At 45.8% G+C, this 22,280-nt stretch overlaps 1 long non-coding RNA gene across 1 annotated transcript; it reads right to left on the bottom strand.

Annotated features, from left to right (window-relative positions):
- Nucleotides 1-8,158: 8,158 nt before the first annotated feature.
- On the bottom strand, nucleotides 8,159-16,708 carry LOC116544856. Its single transcript, XR_004266068.1, has 2 exons — nucleotides 16,162-16,708; nucleotides 8,159-8,708 (listed from the first exon to the last, which is right to left on the bottom strand). It is a non-coding gene; the product is annotated as an uncharacterized LOC116544856 (long non-coding RNA).
- Between the last annotated feature and the right edge of the window lie 5,572 nt (nucleotides 16,709-22,280).

The raw sequence follows: 22,280 nt of genomic DNA, 5'->3' as shown, positions 1-22,280 counted from the left end.
CGAGGTAGGAGATTTTCCCCACTGAGGAGCATGTATACTTTTCTAATAATTCGCCCTAATATAGCCTTTTTCACATTAAAATACTAAAAAACACCCCTGGATGGAGATTTTATTTTTTTAACCAGATATTCCATGTTGGATTTTAGATGCAAATGAGACATGTGGTGTATGCACTAGAACGGACAGTCATGGCACGTGTGTGCCCGGAGGACTTCCCAGAACATGCCTACTTGTAATGCCCCTGCATGGGCCCTTCATGAATAATCATGTAAGATTCTCATAAGAAGCATCTCCCCAGGCCGGGTGTAGTTGCTCACACCTGTAATCCTAGCACTTTGGGAGGTCAAGGGAGGTGGGGGGAGCTCAAGACCAGCCTGACCAGCCTGACATGGAGAAACCCCATCTCCACTAAAAAACACAAAATGAGCTGGGCGGGTGTGGTGGCACATGCCTGTAATCCCAGCAAGACCCCGTCTTAGAAAAGAAAAAAAGCAGGTGTTGCAATCTAGTTTCTGATAAACAGAATTTAAACGAACAAAGGTTTTAAAAAGACATGAAAGGGCATTACAAAATGGTAAAAAGTTCAATTTGACAAGAAGCTCTAACTATCCTAAATATATATATATGTACACAATACAGAAGCACCCGGTATTCCTAAAGCAAGAACTTGCTCAAAATGCAAGTTCTTAGCACTTTCAAAGAGACTGAGATACTCCCACATAGTAATAGTGAGAGACTTTAACACCCCACTGGCAATATTAGACAGATCATTGAGATAGAAAATTAACAAAAATATTCAGGATCTGTACTCAATGCTGGATCAAATGAACCTGATAGACATCTATGGAACTCTCTACTCAAAAACAGTAGAATACGCATTCTTCCCATCATCACATGGCACACACTCTTCAATAGATCACATAATTGAAAGTAAAACACTCCACAGCAAATGCAAAACAACTAAAAGAACTTGAGATCATAACAATCCCTTCGACTACAGAGCAATCAATTTAGAAATCAGGAGTAAGAAATTCATTCAAAATCATGTATTTACATGGAAACTGAATCACCTGCTCCTGAATGACTTTTACCTCTTGAATTGACAATTCTTATCTCACATCTTGCTCTTTCTTCTCAAAATGTTTTGGCTATTCCCTCTGCGATGATGTTGGATAAGAGGAAACTGGAAGCTCCTTAGTGTCATTTCTGAATTTAGTGTGACTTTCTGTAACATGCCCCAGATGTTTGTCAATTTGATGAAGATGTATCACTTCCTAGTTCATTATTTTTATGTAACATTATTTACTCTTAAATACTGCCAATTTTTTTTTTTCATTTATGAATGCGAGCACCCTCTTTTTCTTCTTCTTTTTTTTTTTGAGATGGAGTCTCACACTGTCGCCCGGGCTGGAGTACAGTGGCACAATCTTGGCTCACTGCAACCTCCGCCTCTCAAGCAATTCTCCTGCCTCAGCCTCCTCAGTAGCTGGGACTGCAGGCGCCCGCCACCACGCCCAGCTAATTTTTTGTATTTTTAGTAGAGATGGGGTTTCACTATATTGGCCAGGCTGGTCTCGGATGCCTGACCTCATGTTCCACCCGCCTCAGCCTCCCAAAGTGCTGGGATTACAGGCGTGAGCCACCAGGCCTGGGCGATTTTTCTCTTTAGTCCTATAGCTGGTATGAACTGTAGTAGTGCATTTCGTAATATTAAATCTTACCTCCAGTCAGGGCATAAATTATATATGTTCATCACATATTATTTTAAATTAACAATTACAAATTGTTGTAGATTCTATCTCAAAAAAAATTACAAACTGATAATATTTTACGTAAGATTCTCCTAAATATTCAGACTCTAGCATTTTATGTACTATTCATTACAGCAATTTTTTAATTTTAATTTTAATTTTTTATTTTTTTGAGATGGAGTCTCTCTCTGTTGACAGGCTGGAGTACAGTGGGGCAATCTTGGCTCACTGCAACCTTCGCCTCCATGGTTCAAGCCATTCTCCTGCCTCAGCCTCCCAAGTAGCTAGGACTACAGGCCTGTGCCACCACACCCAGCTAATTTTTGTATTATTTAATAGAGACGGGGTTTCACATGTTGGCCAGGATGGTTTCGATCTCTTGACCCCGTGTTCCACCTGTCTCGGCCTCCCCAAGTTCTGGGATTACAGGCATAAGCCACTGCCCCTGGCCTATTTTTTTAATTTTTTTGAAACAGGGTCTCACTGCATTACCCATGCTGAAGCACAGTGGCACAATCTTGCCTCAGTGTAACCTCCACCTCCTAGGCTGAAGCAAAGCTTCCGGTTCAGCTTCCCAAGTAGCTGGGCCCTCAGACACGTGCCAGCTAATTTTTAAAAAATTTTTTCTGTTGATGGAGTTTTGCCATTTTACTCAGGCTGGTCTGGAACTCCTGGGATCAAGTAATCTGCCCACCTCACAGAACATGTCAATTTCTTCAACAGATATTGTTCTGTTTGGATTTTCTTTAAAACTAATGTCAATATTGGGAGAGCATATTTCCTAGAAAGTTGCCATTTCATAAGATTATTCTAAAACTTATCTGGAAAGGGAGAGAAACTAGAATAGCTGAAACATAAGAAAAAGAAGAAAAATGTGGGTGAAATCGTTGAACCCATATCAAGATTTGGAAAACAGTAAACATAATCAAGATTGTGGCTGGGTGTGTTGGCTCATGCCTGTAATCCCAGCACTTTTGAGAGGCCGTGGCAGGCAGAGCACTTGAGCCCGGGATTTCAAGAGCACCCTGGGCAACATAGTGAGACCCTATCTCTACAAAAAATACAAAAATTAGCCATGGCATGGTGGCACATGCCTGTGGTCCCAGTTACTCAGGAAGCTGAGATGGGAGGGTCAGGTAAACCGCAGAGGAGGAGGCTGCAGTGAGTCGAGAACATGAACACTGTGCTCCAGCCTGGGTTACAGAATAAGACTCTGCATTGAAAAAAAAAAAAAAAAAAAGACGCCAGGCACAGTGGCTCATGCCTGTAATCCTAGCACTTTGGGAGGCCGAGGTGGGTGGATCACCTGAGGTCAGGAGTTCAAGACCAGCCTGACCAACATGGTGAAACCCTGTCTTAAAAAAAAAAAAAAAAAAAAGACTGCATGGCATTGGTGGAGAGAGATACATATCCATGGAACAGAATAGAAAATGCAGAACTATCCTCCACATGCATGTACTTTAAACTGATATTTGATGAAGATACCAAAGCAATTGAAAGAAGGACTTTCAAATAATGGTGCTGGACCAAATGAATATCCACAGGTGAAAAAAGGTGAATTTGCACTTAAATTTTACACTCTTTCAAAAAGGATCATATCTTTAAATGCAAAATAATGATATTATAAAATGGTAATCTATCAAGAATTAGAAAACATACTGTAAGGCCAGGCGCGGTGGCTCATGCCTGTAATCTCCACACTTTGAGAGGCCAAGGCAGGCAGATTTTCAGGTCAGGAGATCGAAACCATCCTGGCTAACACAGTGAAGTCCCTTCTCTACTAAAAATACAAAAAATTAGCTGGGCTTGGTGGCACACGCCTGGAGTCTCAGCTACTCAGGTGGCTGAAGGAAGGGAATTGCTTGAACCCAGAAGACAGGGGTTGCAATGAGCCAAGATTGCACCACTGTACTCCAGCCTTGGCAACAGAGAGAGACTCCATCTCAAAACAAAAACAAACAAACAAACAAACAAAAAACTGTAAAATAATTGGGAACTCAGGCACACCAAAAAGTTCATAGATACAGCACCAAAAGCATGATAAAAGAGAATAAATGAAACTTTGTCAAGTTAAAACTTCTGGTCTGTGATAGCAATGGAACAGAATAGAGAACCCAGAAATTAGGCCACACACCTGCAACTATCTGATCTTCGATAAGGCCAACATAAATAAGCAATGGAGAAAACACTCCCTGTTTAATAAACGATGCTGGAATAACTGGCTAGCCACATGCAGAAGATTGAATCTGGACATCTTCCTTACACCACACACAAAAATTAACTCGAGATGAATTAAAGATTTACATGAGAAACCCCTAACTATAAAACACCTGGAAGACAATCTAGGCAATACCATTCTGGACATACAAATGGGCAAAGATTTCATGATGAAGACACCAGAGGCAATTGCAACAAAAGTGAAAACTGACAAATGGGCTCTAATTACAACAAAAAGCTTCCACATAGCAAAAGAAACTATCAACACAGTGAATAGACAACTGTACCAGAATGTGAGATTTTTTTTTTGCAAGCTATGCACCTGACCAGGGTCTAATATCCAACATCTGTAAGGAACTTACACAAATTTACAATAATAAAACAACCCCATTAAAAAGTAGGCAAAGGACATGAACAGACACTTTTCAAAAGAAGACATATGGCCCAGCCCAATGGCTCACACCTGTAATCCCAGCTCTTTGGGAAGCTGAGGTGGGTGGATCACCTGAGGTCAGGAGTTCAAGGCCCGTCTGGCCAACATGGTGAACCCCGTCCCTACTAAAAATACAAAACAATTAGCCTGGTGTGGTGGCACACACCTGTAATCCCAGTTACTCTGGAGGCTGAGTGAGGCAGAAGAAATTGCTTGAACCCAGAAGGAGGAGGTTGCAGTGAGTTGAGATCATGCCATTGCACTCCAGCATGGGTGACAGAAGGAGACTCCATCTAAAAACAAAAAACAAAAAACATACATGCAGCCAACAATAACAACAACAAAAGAAAAAATAAAACACAGAAAAAAGAAAATACATGTAGCAGCTAACAAGCATATGAAAAAATGCTCAGCATCACTGATCATTAGCAAAATGCAAATCAAACCCACAATAACATACCATCTCACACCAGTCAGAATGGCTATTAATAACAGGTCAAAAACCAACAGATACCAGGGAGGCTGTGAAGAAAAGGAATGCTTTTACACTGCTGGAGGGAGTGCAAGTTAGTTCAACCATTGTGGAAGAGAGTGTGGAGATTCCTCTAAGACCTAAAAACTGAATGAAATACCATTCCATCCAGCAATCCTATTACTGGGTATATACCCAAAGGAAAATAAATTGTTCTAGCATAAAGACACACGCATGCGTATGTTCACTGCAGCACTTTTCACAACAGCAAACACATAAAAGCAACTGAAATGACCCCCAACAGCGGACTGCATAAAGAAAATGTGGTACATTTCCTTGATACACACCATGGAATACTATGCAGCGATAAAGAAGAATAAGATCATGTGCTTTGCAGAGACATGGATGAAGCTGGAAGCCATTATCTTTAGCAAACTAACACAGGACCAGAAAACCAAGTATCATGTATCCTCACTTTTAAGTGGAGGCAGCATGATGAGAACACATGGACATATAGAGGGGAATAACACACACTGGGTCTGAGGGTGGAGGGTGGGAGCAGGGAGAGGATCAGGAAAAATAACTAATGGGTACTAGGCTTAATACCTGGATGATGAAATAATTTATACAACAAACCCCCATGACACAAGTTTGCCTATGTAGCAAACCTGTACATCTAAGCATGAATTTAAAATAAAAGTTAAGCCTGGGTTCGGTGGCTCACGCCTATAATCCCAGCACTTTGGGAGGCCGAGGCAAGAGGATCACCTGAGGTCAGGAGTTCCAGACAAGCCTGGCCAACATGATGAAACCCCGTCTCTACTAAAGAATACAAAAATTAGCTGAGCATGGTGGCAGGTGCCTGTAATCCCAGCTACTTGGGAGGTTGAGACAGAACTGCTTGAACCAGGGAGGCAGAGACTGCAGAGAGCTGAGATCTCGCCACTGCACTCCAGCCTGACAAACAAAGAGTGAAAGTCCGTCTCAAAAATAAAATAAAATTAAATTGAAATTTAAAAAGCTTAAAAAAATTTTAAATGTACTGTTATTTCTATATACCAATAATTAACATATAGAAATTGAAATTAAAAACACAATAACATGTAGAATTACTCAAAAAAGTAAAAGTAGAGAAAATGTGTTAATCTACCAAAACATTCACTAGACCTTTACGCTGAAAAGTAAAAACAAAATGCTGATGAAAGAAATCAAAGAGCTGGACACAGTGGCTCATGCCTGTAATCCCAGCACTTTGGGAGGCCAAGGCAGGTGAATCACAAGTCCAGGAGTTCAAGACCAACTTGGCCAAGATGGTGAAACCCCATCTCCACTAAAACTACAAAAATTAGCCAGGCGCAGTGGCAGGTGTCTGTGCCTCCCAACTACTCGGGAGGCTGAGGCAGCGGGATCGCATGAACCCAGGCAGCAGAGGTCTCAAAACAACAAAACAAAACAAAAGAAATCAAAGAACCACCTAAACAAATAGAGACACATATTTATTAAAAGATTCAACATAGAAATACTGTGAAATTTCCCACCCCCCAAATTGATGCACAGGGAATTAATGCATTCTCTATTAGAATATTTTGTAGATACAAAGATTATTCTAAAAATTCTATGGAAAGGCAAGAGATTCGGCAGCTAAATCATCTGGGAAAAAAAAAAAAAGAAGAGCCGGGCACAGTGGCTCGGGCCTGTAATTCCAGCATTTTGGGAGGCTGAGGCAGGTGGATCGCCTAAGGTCAGGAGTTCCAGACCAGCCTAGCCAACATAGTGAAAGCCCGTCTCTACTAAAAATACAAAAAATTAGCTGGGTGTGGTAGCACATGCCTGTAATCCTAGGTAATTGGGAGGCTGAGGCAGGAGAATCGCTTGAAACTGGGAGGTGGAGATTGCAGTGAGCTGAGATCACACCACTGCACTCCACCCTGGGCAACAAGAGCAAGACTCAATCTCAAAAAAAAAAAAAAAAAGAACAAAGTGATTGGAATCACTTCATTTGATTTCACAAACACTCATTTAGTAAAAGTAATAAAAATTAAGCTGGGCATGGTGGCTCACACCTGTAATCCAAGTGCTTTGGGAAGCTAAGGTTGAAGAATCACTTGAAAACAGCAGTTTGAGACCAGCCTGGGAAACATAACAAGGCTCTGTCTCTACAAACAAAAGAAAAAAGAAAAAAGAAAAAAAAAAATCACAAATTAGGCCAGGCGCGGTGGCTCATGCCTGTAATCCCCAGCACTTTGGGAGGCCGAGGCAGGCAGATCACCTGAGGTCGGGAGTTCCAGACCACCCTGACCAACAAGGAGAAACCCCATCTCTACTAAAGATACAAAATTAGCCTGGTGTGGTGATGCATGCCTGCAATCCCAGCTATTCGGGAGGCTGAGGCAGGAGAATCGCTTGAACCGGGAAGGCGGAGGCTGCAGCGAGCGGAGATCACCTAACCGCACTCCAGCGTGGCAACAGAGAAAGACTTAAAAAAAAAAAAAAAAAAGCCTGTTGCGGTGGCTCACGCCTGTAATCGCAGCACTTTGGGAGGCCAAGGCGGGTGGATCACGAGGTCAAGAGATCGAGACCATCCTGGTCAACACAGTGAAACCCCGTCTCTACTAAAAATACAAAAAGCATTAGCTGGGCATGGTGGCGCGTGCCTGTAATCCCAGCTACTCAGGAGGCTGAGGCAGGAGAATTGCCTGAACCCAGGAGGCGGAGGTTGCGGTGAGCCGAGATTGCGCCATTGCACTCCAGCCTGGGTAACAAAAGCGAAACTCCGTCTCAAAAAAAAATAATAATAAATTTAAAAAAAAATCCCTCTTCCCTGTTTACACCCGCTTATCCTCAGTCTCTAGCACCCTCAGATCCCTGAGGTCTATGATCCATTCTGAGTTAATTTATGTACAAAATGAGAGGTCTATTAGCCTGGTGTGGTGGAACGCGCTTGTAATCTCAGATACTCAGGCTGAGGCAGGAGAATCACTTGACCCGGAGGCGGAGGTTGCAGCGAGCTGAGATCGCGCCATTGTACTCCAGCCTGGGCAACAGAGCAAGACTCCTTCTCGAAAAGAAAAAAAAAAAAAGTGAGGTCTTTGTCCGGATTTTTTTTTTTCCATTTGGATTTTCAGTTGTTCCTGCACCAAAACTCACTCAAAAAGAAACAGACAATCTGAACAGGCCTATGCCTTTTAATGAATTTGAATCCATAATCCCAAGAACCCTGCCGTGGTTCTCTCTGCTCTTTGTCATGAATGCCCATTCTTGCTGTCCCAGCACCTCGCTGCTCTGTCTGCCCTGGCTCGAAATCACTCCTTCTCTCCGACTCTGGGGCGCCTCCGCCTTTGCTGCCCCGCTCCCTATCATGCTGTCCATTTCTTTGAGGTCGGCCTCTTCTCTACTTTTTTTTTTTTTTTTCAGACAAACTCCCGCTGTCGCCCAGGCTGCAGCGTAGGGGTGAAATTTAGGCTCACTGCAACCGCCGCCGCCCGGGTTCAAGTGATTCTCCTGCCTCAGCCTCCCGAGTAGCTGGATTAAAAGCGCAGGCCATCACGCCCGGAGCATTTTTGTATTTTTAAAAGCAACGGGTTTCGCCCTGTTGACCAGGCTGGTCTTGAACTCCTGACCTCAAGTGATCCGCTCACCTTCGCCTCCCGAAATGCTGGGATTATAGATGTGAGCCACAGCGCCCAGACCCCAAATTTAATGTTAATGTAGACAGAGGGAAACTCACACGTGGTGGAGCAACTTTGATTCCGGCGATCTGCTTCCGGGTCCGCAGGAGACTGCGTGGCACAGGGCGGGAGCCAGGGTTGGGCGAGTCCAGCCAGCAAGGGGCCAACTGGGGAGGGAGAAAGGGAGGGGGCGGGGGCTGATCGGAAGGGCGGGGCCTGTGCTTTCCTCTTCTGGCTTCCTGGGCATCTCTATTTTGCCGGTTTAGGGATCGTCATTTACTGGTGAGGCCGAAGCAACTCACCAGGCTCTCCCTGGGGCAGAGCAAACTGTTGGTGATTGGATCCAGAAAAATTCCTGCTATCGAAATTAACCTTAGCAATTTTAATTTAAAAGCCCTAGAATTTAAAAGCCCTAGAATTGGCCGGGCGTGGTGGCTCAAGCCTGTAATCCCAGCACTTTGGGAGGCCGAGGCGGGTGGATCACGAGGTCAAGAGATCGAGACCATCCTGGTCAACATGGTGAAACCCCGTCTCTACTAAAACTACAAAAAATTAGCAGGGCATGGTGGCGCGTGCCTGTAGTCCCAGCTACTCAGGAGGCTGAGGCAGGAGAATTGCTTGAACCGAGGAGGCAGAGGTTGCAGTGAGCCGAGATGGCGCCATTGCACTCCAGCCTGGGTAACAAGAGCGAAACTCTGTCTAAAAAAAAAAAAAAAAAAGCCCTAGAATTGTCTGTGAACGGAATGTAAACTGGAATGTGAAATGAAAATTCTGCATGGCGTGATGGTGCAATTACATGCTGAAGCTCCACAGAACAAAATAGAAATCGTTTTATCTTCTAGTCTCCATTCACTCCAGAATCAACCCTGTACTCATTTCCATACACTTTTTTTTTTTGGAGACAGTCTCACTTTATTGCCCAGGCTGGAGTGCAGTGGCTTGAGCTCGGCTCACTGCAACCTCTGACACCCTGGTTCAAGCAATTCTCCTGCTTTAGCTTCCAGAGTAGCTGGGGTTACAGGCTCCTGCCGTCAAGCCTGGCTAATTTTTGTATTTTTAGTAGAAACAGGGTTTCACCATCTTGGCCAGGCTGGTCTTGAACTCCTGACCACGTGATCCACCTGCTTTGGCATCCCAAAGTGCTGGAATTACAGGCGTGAGCCACCTTGCCCAGCCTCCAGAGACTTTCATAGGGACAACACCTGGGGTGCAAGGCGTGGGAAGCTAGGTCTGTCGGCATCCGGATTCACCTTGCCTCTGTTCAGAAGAGCCAGAGCACTGAAAACAGTGGGGTTTTGCTGCAATAAGTTTAATAATCGCAGGGCTAGCCAGGTCAAACTGGTGGGAGAGGGAGAAGTTAATTCGAAAATCTGTCTTTGGAAAAGCTGGAGACCAGAGTTTGTGAGGATAATATAGAGAGCAAGGGACTAGGCAATTGGTGCAGCTGATTGGTTGGAGAGGAAATCATAGGAGTGTCCGAAACAGCCTTCCTGAGCTGAGTCAGTTTCTGGATAGGGATCACAGGACTTGTTGGTGCCAGTTCTCTGGTACCAGTGAAGAGGAGGCCCAGGTGGCCTGAGCTACTCTGCCCAATTGGAAATGTCTGAAAAATACTTCAAAGATGAATCTTAGGTTTTGACAATAATTATGCTATCTATAGGAGCAATTGGGGAAATTACAAATCTTCTGATCCCCATGATAATGGCTATTGTTTATGCCTACATTTTAGCAGAATTCAGGTACCTTCTATCATCTTAATCTTGTTGCCTTTTTGTTTGTTTTTTTTTTTTTTGAAATGCAATCTCCCTCTGTTGCCTTGGCTGGAGTGCAGTGGATTGATCTCGGCTCACTACAACCTCTGCCTTTCGGGTTTGAGTGATTCTCCTGCCTCAGCCTCCTGAGTAGGTAGGATTACAGCTGCCCACCACCATGCCCACCTAATTTTTTGTATTTTTAGTAGAGACTGGGTTTCACCATGTTGGCCAGGATCGTCTCAAACTCCTGACCTCAAATGATCCACCTGTCTCAGCTTCCCAAAGTACTAGGATTACAGGCCTGAGCCACCACACCTGGCCCTCATTGCCTTTCATTAGTTTTGTTTGTTGTTTGTTTTGAGATGAGTTTTGCTCATTTCCCAGGCTGGAGTGCAATGGCTCAGTCTCGGCTCACTGAAACTTCCACCTCCCGGGTTCAAGTGAATCTCCTGCCTCTGACTCCTGAGTATTTGGAATTACAGGCACACGCCACCACACCCAGCTCATTTTTATATTTTTAGTAGAGACAGGGCTTCACCAAGTTGGTCAGGCTGGTCTCAAACAGTTGTATAATCACGGCTCACTGCAACCTCCTCCTCCTAAGCTGTAGTGATCCACCTTAGCCTCTCCAGTTGCTGGGACTGCAGGCACATGCCACCATACCCGGCTAATTGTTGTATTGTTCATAAAGACAGGGTTTCACCATGTTGCCCAGACAGGTCTCAAACTCCTGAGCTCAAGTGATCCACCCATCCTGACCTCTCAAAGTGCTAGGATTACAGGTGTGAACCACGATCCCCAGCAGAGAATAAACTTTATTTCCTTTTTTTTTTTTTTTTTTTTGAGACGGAGTTTTCGCTCTTGTTACCCAGGCTGGAGTGCAATGGCGCGATCTCGGCTCACCGCAACCTCCGCCTCCTGGGTTCAGGCAATTCTCCTGCCTCAGCCTCCTGAGTAGCTGGGATTACAGGCACGCACCACCACGCCCAGCTAATTTTTTGTAGTTTTAGTAGAGACGGGGTTTCACCATGTTGACCAGGATGGTCTCGATCTCTTGACCTCGTGATCCACCCGCCTCGGCCTCCCAAAGTGCTGGGATTACAGGCTTGAGCCACCGCGCCCGGCCCGAGAATAAACTTTATTAAGGTAAAGAAAGTTATGTTGTTTTCTGCAAGCTGGGAGGAAAAGCTGTAGGTAACTTTGCCTTCAGATTGGTTATGATGAAAACATACAGAGGTGGATAAATTAGATATTTATTTATTTATTTATTGAGATGGAGTTTTGCTCTTTTTGTCCAGGCTGGAGTGCAATGGTGAGATCTCAGCTCACTGCAACCTCTGCCTCCCAGGTTCAAGCGATTCTCCTAAGTCTCCCAAGTAGTTGGGATTACAGGTGTGCACCACTATGCCTGTCTAATTGTATATTTTTAGTAGAGACGGGGTCTCACCATGTTGGTCAGGCTGGTCTGGAACTCCTGACCTCAAGTGATCCTCCAGCCTCAGCCTCCCAAAGTGCTGGGATTACAGGTGTGAGCCACTGTGCCCAGCCTACATACTATTTCAAAAGTCATTGTGTCCACAAACCAGCTGAAATGTTGGCGTACACAGGTAGCCAGGCATGAGCAGGTGAGGGAGTGCCTGGGAAAGGAATCTTTAGAAACACAGCCCACTGATGGCCTCCTTGAAGATGCTGCCCATTGACAGTAAGCAAAAAAGACAGTGGGTTGTGTCTGTATACCCTACACCTGGCCTTGTGGCTGGGCTAATCTGGCCTAGAAGGGGACGTATCAGGCCCTAGCCAGAGATAGCGGAGGTAGAGAATTTTCCCTAGTAATGTGCACGTGTGCTTCTCTAATAATTTCCCTTAGAATAGCCTTTTGATGATTATCATACTAAAAAACAGGTCGAGTGCAGTGGCTCACGCCTGTAATCCTAGCACTTTGGGAGGCCGAGGTGGGTCAAGAGTTCGAGACTAGCCTGGCCAGCATGGTGAAACCTCATCTCTAACAAAAATACAAAAATTAGCCGGGCGTGGTGGCGGGTGCCTATAATCCCAGGTACTCCAGAGGCTGAGGCTGGAGGATCACTTGATCCTGAAGGGCAGAGGTTGCAGTGAGCTGAGATCACGCCACCTCGCTCCAACCTGGGAGAAAGAGCGAAACTCTCAAAAAATAAAATAAAAAACACAAAGCATGTTCTGTTTTGTTTGAAAAATATAAATAAAATAAAAAGTAAGTAAATAAAAATAAGACAGAACTTGATGGCTCAAGTCTGTAATCTCACTACTTTGGGAGGCCGAGGTGGATGGATCACTTGAGGTCTGGAATTCGAGACCAGCCTGACCAACATGGTGGAACTCTGTCTCTACTAAAAATACACAAATTAGCCGGGTGTGGTGGCAGATGCTTGTAGTCCCAGCTACTTTGGAGGCTGAGGCAGGAGAATCATTGGAACCCAGAAGATGGAGGTTGCAGTGAGCTGAGATCACATCACTGCACACAGCCTGGGTGACAAAGTGAGACTCAGTCTCAAAAAAAAAAAAAAAAAATTAAACTAAAATAAAAACATATTTCCTTTTTCTCAAATATTACCCTAGGAAAAATCCACACACACGCACACCCGTAAATGGATTCTTGAGGTGTTAATGAGACATGTTACGTGTGTACCAGCATGGACAGTCACAGCACATTCCTGCCCAGGGGACTTCCGTGAGCTGGCTTACTAGGAAGGCTCCTCCACAGCCCCTTCATGAATAATCATGTCAGATTTTCATAAAAAGGCTCTGCCCATTATCAGCAGGGATGGACTTCTTTTCAGGAGCCCTTCCTGTTTCTTCCTTCAAAGCATCACTTCTTTCTGAGCTCCTGTCTCTTTAAATAAAGAGCACTTACCGCTTTAACTCTTTCTGCGTGTCTCTTGACTGAATTCAAGAAGACTACAACCCAGAGGACTTCCACACCCCTCCTGCTAACATCCAGTGTTTTCAGCTGGTTACCTGGCCTGTGAACTGTTCTCCCAGGTAAGTGCCAAAACGGCGGTGCCAGATTACCTGGGCAATGACCTCTGCTTCTTTCTCTGCCTCTTTCTGCACTGAAGAACCTCCTGCTCAAATGCAGCAGTTCTTGCAGCTATTTTTTTTTTTTTTTTTTTTTGAGACAGTCTGGCTCTGTCACCCACACTGGAGTGCAGTGGCATGATCTTGGCTCACAGTAACCTCCACCTCTTGGGTTCAAGTGTTTCTCTAGCCTCAGCCTCCCGAGTAGCTGGGATTACAGGGGTGCCCCACCATGCCCGGCTAATTTTTGTATTTTTAGTAGAGAAGGGATTTCACCATGTTGGCCTTGCTGGTCTCGATCTCCAGACCTCAAGTGATCCACCTGCCTCAACCTTCCAAAGTACTGGGATTACGAGCTGCTTCTTCCAGCTTTAAGGGGAGGGGTTTTTCCTCTCACGCCGTGTTTACTAACAAGTGCCCAGTACCATCTCCCTTCAGCCACTGCGTCTCTGTTCCCTTTGGCTGATTTCTCAGCTCACCCTGAGGGGTGACAAGCAGAGGAGAGAGGATTTTTCTTTTTTTTTTTTTTGAGACTGAGTCTTGCACTGTCACCCAGGCTGGAGCGCAGTGGTGCAATCTCAGCTCACTGCAAGCTCCGCCTCTCTGGTTCAAGTGATTCTCCTGCCTCAGCCTCCCAAGTGGCTAGAATTATAGGCGTGCACCATCACACCTAGCTAATTTTTTGTATTTTTAGTGGAGACAGGGTTTCTCCATGTTGGTCAGGCTGGTCTTGAACTCCCAACCTCAGGTGATCCACCTGCCTTGACCTCCCAAAGTGCTGGGATTATAGGTGTGAGCCACCAGGCTCCACCAGAGGGAGGACTTTAAAGTCCACATGAGTAGATCACAGAAACGGTGACCTTCCCTGCAGGAGGCTTGTGAAGGTGGCAGAAAATCCTGCCCAGCTGTGCAATGACTGGGAGCTTCGTATCTTTCAACTAGAACTACTATCACGTGTTAAGGCTCTTATACTTGCTGTGATATAGTTCATTCCCCTGGATACAATATGATGCCACCAGTGAATAATGCCCCAGGTCACTCTGCTTACTCTTTGCTGTCCCTGTCCTTGCCCCCAGGCTTCCCTGAATTCCTTCTTCATGTGCAAGACCCTGTACATCCTGCTTGTCTGGATCTGCTGTGCTTGTTTCACTGCCAGGCACCAGAGGCCTTTGCGGGCCTGTGGTGAAATTCATACTGGTTTTTTTTGTTGTTTTGTTTTCTTTTGAGATGGAGTCTCGCTCTTGTAACCCAGGCTAGAGCGTAATGGCACAATCTTGGCTCGCTGCAATCTCTGCCTCCTGGGTTCAAGGGATTCTCCTGCCTCAGCTTCCCCAGTAGCTGGGATTATAGGCATGCGCCACCATGCTCTGCTAATTTTTTTTTTTTTTTTGAGACAGAGTCTCATTGTCACCTGGGGTTTCAGCATGTTGGCCAGGCTGGTCCCGAACTCCTAACCTCAGGTAATCCTCCCACCTTAGCCTCCCAAAGTGCTGGGATTACAGGCATGAGCCACTGCTCCCGGCCCTAATTTTTTTTTCCGAGCCTGAGTCTGGCTGTGTCACCCATGCTATTGTGCAGTGGTGCAATCTCGGCTCACTGCGACCTCCACCTTTTGGGTTCAAGCGATTCTCCTGCCTCAGCTTCCTAAGTAGCTGGTATTACAGGCCCGAGTCACCATACCCAGCCTTTAATCTTTTGCATTTTTAGCAGAGACAGCATTTCACCATGTTGGCTAGGCTGGCCTCAAACTCCTAACCTCAAGTGATCTGCCCACCTTAGCCTTCCAAAGTGCTGGGATTACAAGCGTGAGCCACTGCTCCTGGTCTAAAGTATTTTTGCTGTATGATCCTCCAGGAATCTTTTGATTTTTTGATTTTTTAAATTTTATTATTATTATTTAAAGACGGGGTTTCACTATATTGATCAGTCTGGTCTCTAACTCCTGACCTCAGGTGATCCGCCCACCTCAGCCTCCCAAAGTGCTGGGATTACAGGCATGAGCCACCATGCCCGGCATCCTCCAGGAATCTTTTAGGAGTGGAAGAAGATATCACATTTTCCTCCATTACTCTACTCATTAGTACCTATTAGCCCAATATGTTTACGCATTAAGGGGACCTTATTATGGTGTCCCTTCTCTGTGGACACTAGCAGGGGCATGACTACTGAGCTTCTTGCAGAAACAAGGTCACTGGGAATAGGAGAGACAACAGAATTGCTCCCATGCCAAACATTCCTCCACCCTTCTTTGCTGAACAGAGGTGAGAGAGTTGTTCCTGCTAGGCATTAATCCTAGGAAATCTAAGAAACTCTTCTGAGCAAAAAAGAAGCAGAGGGGCTGGGCATGATGGCTTACACCTGTGATCCAAACATTTTGGGAAGCCAAGGTGGGCAGATCACCTGAGGTCAGGAGTTCGAGATCAGCCTGGCCAACATGATGAAACCCCCTCTCTACTAAAAATACAAAAATTAGCCAGGTGTGGTTGTGCACACCTGTGGTCCCAGCTACTTGGGAGGCTGAGGCAGGAGAATGGCTTGAACCCATGAGGCAGAGGTTGCAGTGAGCCAAGATTGCGCCATTGCACTCCAGCCTGGGTGAAAGAGCAAGACTTCATCTCAAAAAAAAAAGAGGCAGGGACAGAAAGTGTGGTACACACAGTAGGACTTGTGGATTCTGGAGCCACAAGGGGAGGAATGCTTCACCCTCACAGGCAAAGGCGTGGACCCCCTCACCTAGGTCAATGTGTGAGATGCCTCATCTCCATTAGGCACTGAGTAGGTGGAGGGATGCCTCTCTATCCTGCATTCTCACCTGTCTTCTCTTTCAGATGGGTAACAAGATCTCTGTACCCTGGGATTCCCCTCTTGGATGCATCCTTCAAAACTGGGATAAGTTTGATCTCCACACTGTAAAACAAAAAAGACTGATTTTCCTTTGCAATAAAGTTTGGCCAAAATATAACCTAGAAGGGCAGGAAGCCTGGCCAGTGTGGGGGAGCTTAAATATGAATACCATACTCCAGCTCGACCTCTACTGCCGGTGCCACCGCAAATGGTCAGAGGTCCCTTATGTGAAAACCTTCATGACCTTGAGGGAAAATCCCAATTTTTCTAAAGGCTGTGAAACAAATCCCACCCTCTTCCCTATTTTCAGTTGTCCACTCCAGAACTCTCAACCAGGAAACTTCAAAGATTTCCTGGTCAACTCACCTCAACCTCCTCTTCCTGAGACCAAAGAGGAAGAACAGGCACCCCCAGCTCCTTCCTCCTTATGTCCTTCTCTTAGCCTTCACAGGTCAGCCCTAACCTACGCTGGTCCCTCAGGCCCCTGCTCTGGAACCTGCCCACTACCAACGGTGAGCAGATCCACAGGACCAGTCCCGGTTCGAGGCCCCTTTCTGTTGCAGAACTTGACCCAAGTTAAGGAAGGCCTGGGAAAATTCTCGGAGAACCCGGGAAAATTCACCGAGGGCTTCCGTAAATTAACCCGCACTTTTGAACTAACCTGGAAGGATGTCACCATCCTCCTAGGACAAACCCTCCCTCTGGAAGAAAGACAGACCATTTGGGAGGCGGCCCGTCAGTGCGGGGATGAGCTACACTTGGCAGATGCCAACTACCCCGTGGGAGCTACGGCTGTTCCCCTGCAGGACCCCAACTGGGACTACAACTCCCAGGCAGGAATCTGCGCCAGAAACCACATGCTCCTGTGCCTAATAGAGGGAATGAAAAGGAGTCAAGTCAAGCCTGTAAATTATAATAAGTTAGCAACCATCGACCAAGGGCCAGATGAGAACCCCGCAGCCTTTCTCGAAAGGCTCCAGGAAATTCTTATCAGACACACCAACCTAGACCCGGGATCCCCAGAAGGACAGCTGGTCCTCAAGGATCACTTCCTGACACAAGCTGCCCCCGACATTAGGAGAAAACTGCGAAGGCTGGCTCTGGGACCCAGTGCCCCCATGTCGGAAATCCTCAAATTAGCTTCCTCGGTGTTTTATAGCCGGGGCCAGGATGAGAGGGACAGGGCCAAGAAGAAGGAGACACAGAAAGAGAAGAGGCAGTCTCAGTTATTAGCCGCTTTCCAAGTCCACCAGCCCCCTCCAGGTTGCCCTAAGAATGCCCTCCCAGGGAAGTGCCACCAGTGTGGGGAGCCGGGCCACGGGAAGGCAAACTGCCCCTACGCACCAAAGGGGGAAAAGCCCTACACGGCCTGTCCTCTCTGTCGTAAGCTCAGCTACTGGAAAGGGAACTGTCCTGAGAGCCACCAGGCTTCTGAGCCAGAACCTAATTCAATATCGTTTGAGCTAGAAGAGCCCTCTTCTCTGGCTGGCTCCCAGATGTGACATCATCATCAAAGGAATGGAGCCAAGATTGGACGTAGCAGGTAGGACAATACATTTTCTATTTGATTCGGGAGCCGCCTGCTCAGGGTGACCTTCTTCTCTGGGCAACTTTCCTCCGCATCCTGTCAGGTAATTGGGGTGAATGGCATCCCCACCTCAGAAGATTTATACCCACTTTGTGTCATCTGTGGTACTAATTACTCTTTTCCCATGAGTTCCTGGTAATATTTGAATGTTCCTTCCATGCTGCCCTAAGAATACCCTCCCAGGGAACTATCTGGTTCCCATCCCCCTCTTTGACAGGTACATGCTTTCCAAACCAGGACATATTTCACATTTACCTGAACTCTAGGTACATGGCTTCCTTTTGAAGGCCCTTCTATTTTTTTTTTTTGAGACAGAGTTTCGCTCTTGCTACCCAGGCTGGAGTGCAATGGTGCGATCTCAGCTCACTGCAACCTCTGCCTCCTGGGTTCAAGCAATTCTCTTGCCTCAGCCTCCCGAGTAGCTGGGACTACAGGTGTGTGCCACCATGCCCAGCTAATTTTTGTATTTTTAGTAGAGACAGGGTTTCACCATGTAGACCAGGATAGTCTCGACCTCTTGACCTCGTGATCCACCCACCTTAGCCTCCCAAAGAGCTGGGATTATAGGCGTGAGCCACCGTGCCTGGCCAGGCCCTTCTTTCCTTGAAAGGATCACCCATGATGTTGGTGAACGATCTTCAGCTGGAATCACAAATAAGTCCCAAGATGTGGGCCTCTGACAGGCCTGGAAGGGGAGCAACTGCAGTCCCTTCCACTTCCCTCATAAAATATAACACCCCCTAAGGCAAGAGGCTGAGGAAGGACCTCAGTCTATTATTAACTGATTCCTCAGGAGTAGCCGGTTGACATCTGTAACTCTCCCTACAACACGCCCATCCTGGCTGTCCAGAAGGGCAGTGGGGAGAGCCGGCTTGTCTAAGACTTAAAACCATAAACAAAGCTGTCATACCTATTCATTCAGTCATCCCAAACCCCTACATAATTCTGGGGGATAGGCCCACAACTTAATAGGATTTACAGAGTCCTAGATCTCAAAGATTATTTTTCTGCATGCCTCTGGACGCTGATTCTCATTTTTACTTACTACCTTTGAATGACTAGATGACAAAAGGTTAAACTGCCAGCTGTCTTGGATGGTCCTGCTTCTGAGGTTTAGAGAGACGACATTTGTTTGAGCAAGCTCTAGCTAAGACTACACTGAGCTCTCTCTCTCTTTCTTTTTTGAGATAGCATCTCACTCTGTCATCAGGCTGGAGTTCAGTGCCACAATCTCAGTTCACTGCAACCTCCGCCTCCTGGGTTCAAGCGATTCTGCTGCCTCAGCCTCTTGAGTAGCTGGAACTACAGGCATACGCCTCCACACCCAACTAATTTTTTATATTTTTAGTAGAGATGGGGTTTTACCGTGTTAGCCAGGATGGTCTCAGCCTGCTGACCTCGTGATCTGCCTGCCTCAGTCTCCCAAAGTGCTGGGATTACAAGCATGAGGTACCCCGCCTGGCCAACTGAGCTCAGAGTCTCTGGAGGGGTGCCCACATTTACAATATGTCAACCATCTACTCATCTGCTCCCCCTCAAAATAATGGGCACAATGACACACAGTACAGCCTTTCAACTTCCTGGTTTTTTTTTTTTGTTTTTTTTTTTTTGAGGTGAATCTTGCTCTGTCATCTAGTCTGGAGTGCAGTGATGTGACCTTTGCTTACTTCAACCTCTGCCTCCTGGGTTCTCCTGCCTCAACTTCCTGAGTAGCTGGGATTACAGACATGTGCCACTATGCTTGGCTAATTTTTGTATTTTTAGTAGAGATGGTGTTTCACCATGTTTGCCAGGCTAGTCTCAAACTTCTGACCTAAGTGATCTACCAGAGCTAAGACTACAGGTGTGAACCACCGTGCCCAGTCCGGACTTTCAACTTCCTAGCTAAAAGAGGATACACAGCTTCCAAACAGAAGGCCCAATTAAGCCAACAACAGGTCTTCTGTTTAGGTCTCATTCTTACTACAGGAAAACTCAGGCTCTCACCTGAGAAAATACAAATCATTCAACAAATATCTCACCCTAGCACTCAAATGGAACTTAGAACTTTCCTGGGGCTAACAGAAGATTATAGACTTTGGATTTTGGAATATGAAGAAATGGTTAAGCTCCCTTATGAATCTCACAAAGGAGGGAATGATGAAGAACACTTATCATGGGTACCCTCACAAGATCAGGCATTTAACCAACTTAAAATTAGTCTCTGCAAGCCCCAGCTCTAGGGCTGCCCAAGTAGACAGACACTTCCAACTTTACGAACTGAAAATAGAAGGGTAGCAATGGGAGTTTTAATACAGACTCTGGGTCCCACAAGGTACCCGGTGGGCTATGTCTCTCGAAGGCTTGATTGTGGTCTAAAGATGGCCTATTTGCCTTAAGGCAATAGCTGCCACCACTCTCAGTAGAAGCGGGTTGCAAAATCACAATGGGCCAAATCATTGAGATCCTACCTCATATCAGATAGCCACTGTGCTAGAATGAAAAGGCTCACATTGGCTGATGGGCAGCCAACTTTCAAAAGACCAAGATCTTCTGCTAGCCAATCCAAAATCACCATTCAGAGATATCACATCCTCAGTCCTACTACTATACCTCCCCTTCCTGAGGATACAAAATCCCATCACTCCCGTTATAAGGTAAAAAGCCAACTATAGTCACAAGTCCTCATGAAAACCTGGAAAGATGGGTCACCTAGGTCTCAACTAACTTCCCTATGGAAAGGCCCCTTTACTGTCTTACTTTCCACCCCAACAGCTATCAATGTTTCTGGCATCTCTAGTAGGATACATCAGTCCCGAGTAAAACTGTGGCAAGGTCCTAAAGAACCAACAACAGAATCAGCACCTGAGCATTCTTGTGAGCCATCAGAGGCCTTAAAATTCCTCCTCAAGTGAAAAGATAAGTAAAGCCTTCTCTCCTTTCACCCAACAGGAAGGTCGCCTCAGTACTGGGAATCTTGGTTGCAGTGGCATTGGTTATTCCCCTCATTTTGGCCCTAACTTGCATGCCACCTGCAGTCCTGATAACAGCCTGTTTCATCACTAAACCCTCCATCTAACCATTTAATTATTTTACCTCCTATTTCACCACTTTCCTTCTTCTTTCAGAAAACTTAAGGGAGAACTGGCTATACCAGGGAAATACCTTTTCCTTTATCTTTACCTCCTTCCCATGCCCCTACTCCCACAAGCACAATGGAGTGAAAATTACCTTGTCAGTTTCTCCAAAATCATTGCTTTGGGAAACCATCTAACCAATTGTTGGATTTGTCATGACTCCATCACCAGATCCTCATCTTACCAATATATTTTGTTGAGAAGTCTTGCTTTAAACCTAACATTAGGTTCAGAAATTCCTGAAAGCCAACAGAAATCTGTTCTACTCTATTCACTTGCTAACTGAGTGTACCAAGTCCCTCTTCTGGATCTCACTCCACCTTTGAATCAAAGCTATGAAACTTTCGTGTCTATGTTCATATGTGCTTCTCTAAACCAGATCTGTTGTCTGTGCCCTCCAGGACACTGTGACTGGAACGTCATCTTTGTGGGGGATTCCCCACTCCCACTATTCATCCCATGAGTATTTCCTCAACAGGTTCCCACCCTAACTTGACTCATTGTTCTCCAGCTGTCCATACACAAATGAATGGCAATCAAGACAAGTCACCCCAAATATGATGGGGTGGGAAAGAAAAGAGCTAATAACTTGGAGCGTTCTATATTTTCCTCCAAAGGCACACAGAGCCCCGAGTTCAGCCAAGAAATCCTGTCATTAAGAGAGGAACTCTATCCCCTACATATAATTCCAACTCAGTGAAAATTTCTCTTAAACAGGTAGTTCAACACCAGCATCCTGTGGTGGGCCTGTATCCCTCCTGGCTATGTGCTTTTATGTGGACCAACACAAAACAAACTGCCTTTTGAGGGAAGTCCTGAGAGAACTTATTCAACCCCTCCTCTTGCAAACCTCTTTACTTACATTCAACACGTGAAGGAATGTGACTTTTGAAGGAAGAGGGACTTTTGAAATCATGAGGAATAGGTGTAACCATTTATAACAACACCCAACCCAGACAGAAAAGAGCTCTGGGGCTAATACTGGCAGAGATAGGAGTGGCCATAGGAATTATCTTTCCACGTGGAGGGTTGACTGATCATGAAGCCACCCTTGTAAATCTCTCCACACAAATAGGAAACTTGGCTAAGAATATTGGAGACGCCATCTCTAAACTCAAGGCCTCCCTACACTCTCTAGCAAACATGGTCATGGACAACAGATTGGCCTTAGATTACCTCTTAGCAAAACAGGGTGGGTCTGTGTGGTGATCAATAAATCCTGTTGAACTTATGTCAATAACAGTGGGGAAACAGAGGAGGATATAAAAAAGGTCTATGACCAGGCTATGTGACTCCTTGACTTTAGAACAGGAGGTGTTTCAGCAGGCGCCATTTGAAAGGCTGTGACGCCTGCTCTCCCCTCCCTCAAATGGCTCATTTCTC

This window comes from Sapajus apella, unplaced genomic scaffold (assembly GCF_009761245.1).
Source record: "Sapajus apella isolate SASKATOON/1434 unplaced genomic scaffold, GSC_monkey_1.0 scaffold233, whole genome shotgun sequence".
NCBI lineage: Eukaryota > Metazoa > Chordata > Mammalia > Primates > Cebidae > Sapajus > Sapajus apella.
Note: the sequence above shows the minus strand (reverse complement) of the source record. Positions and strands in the feature narration are given on the sequence as shown.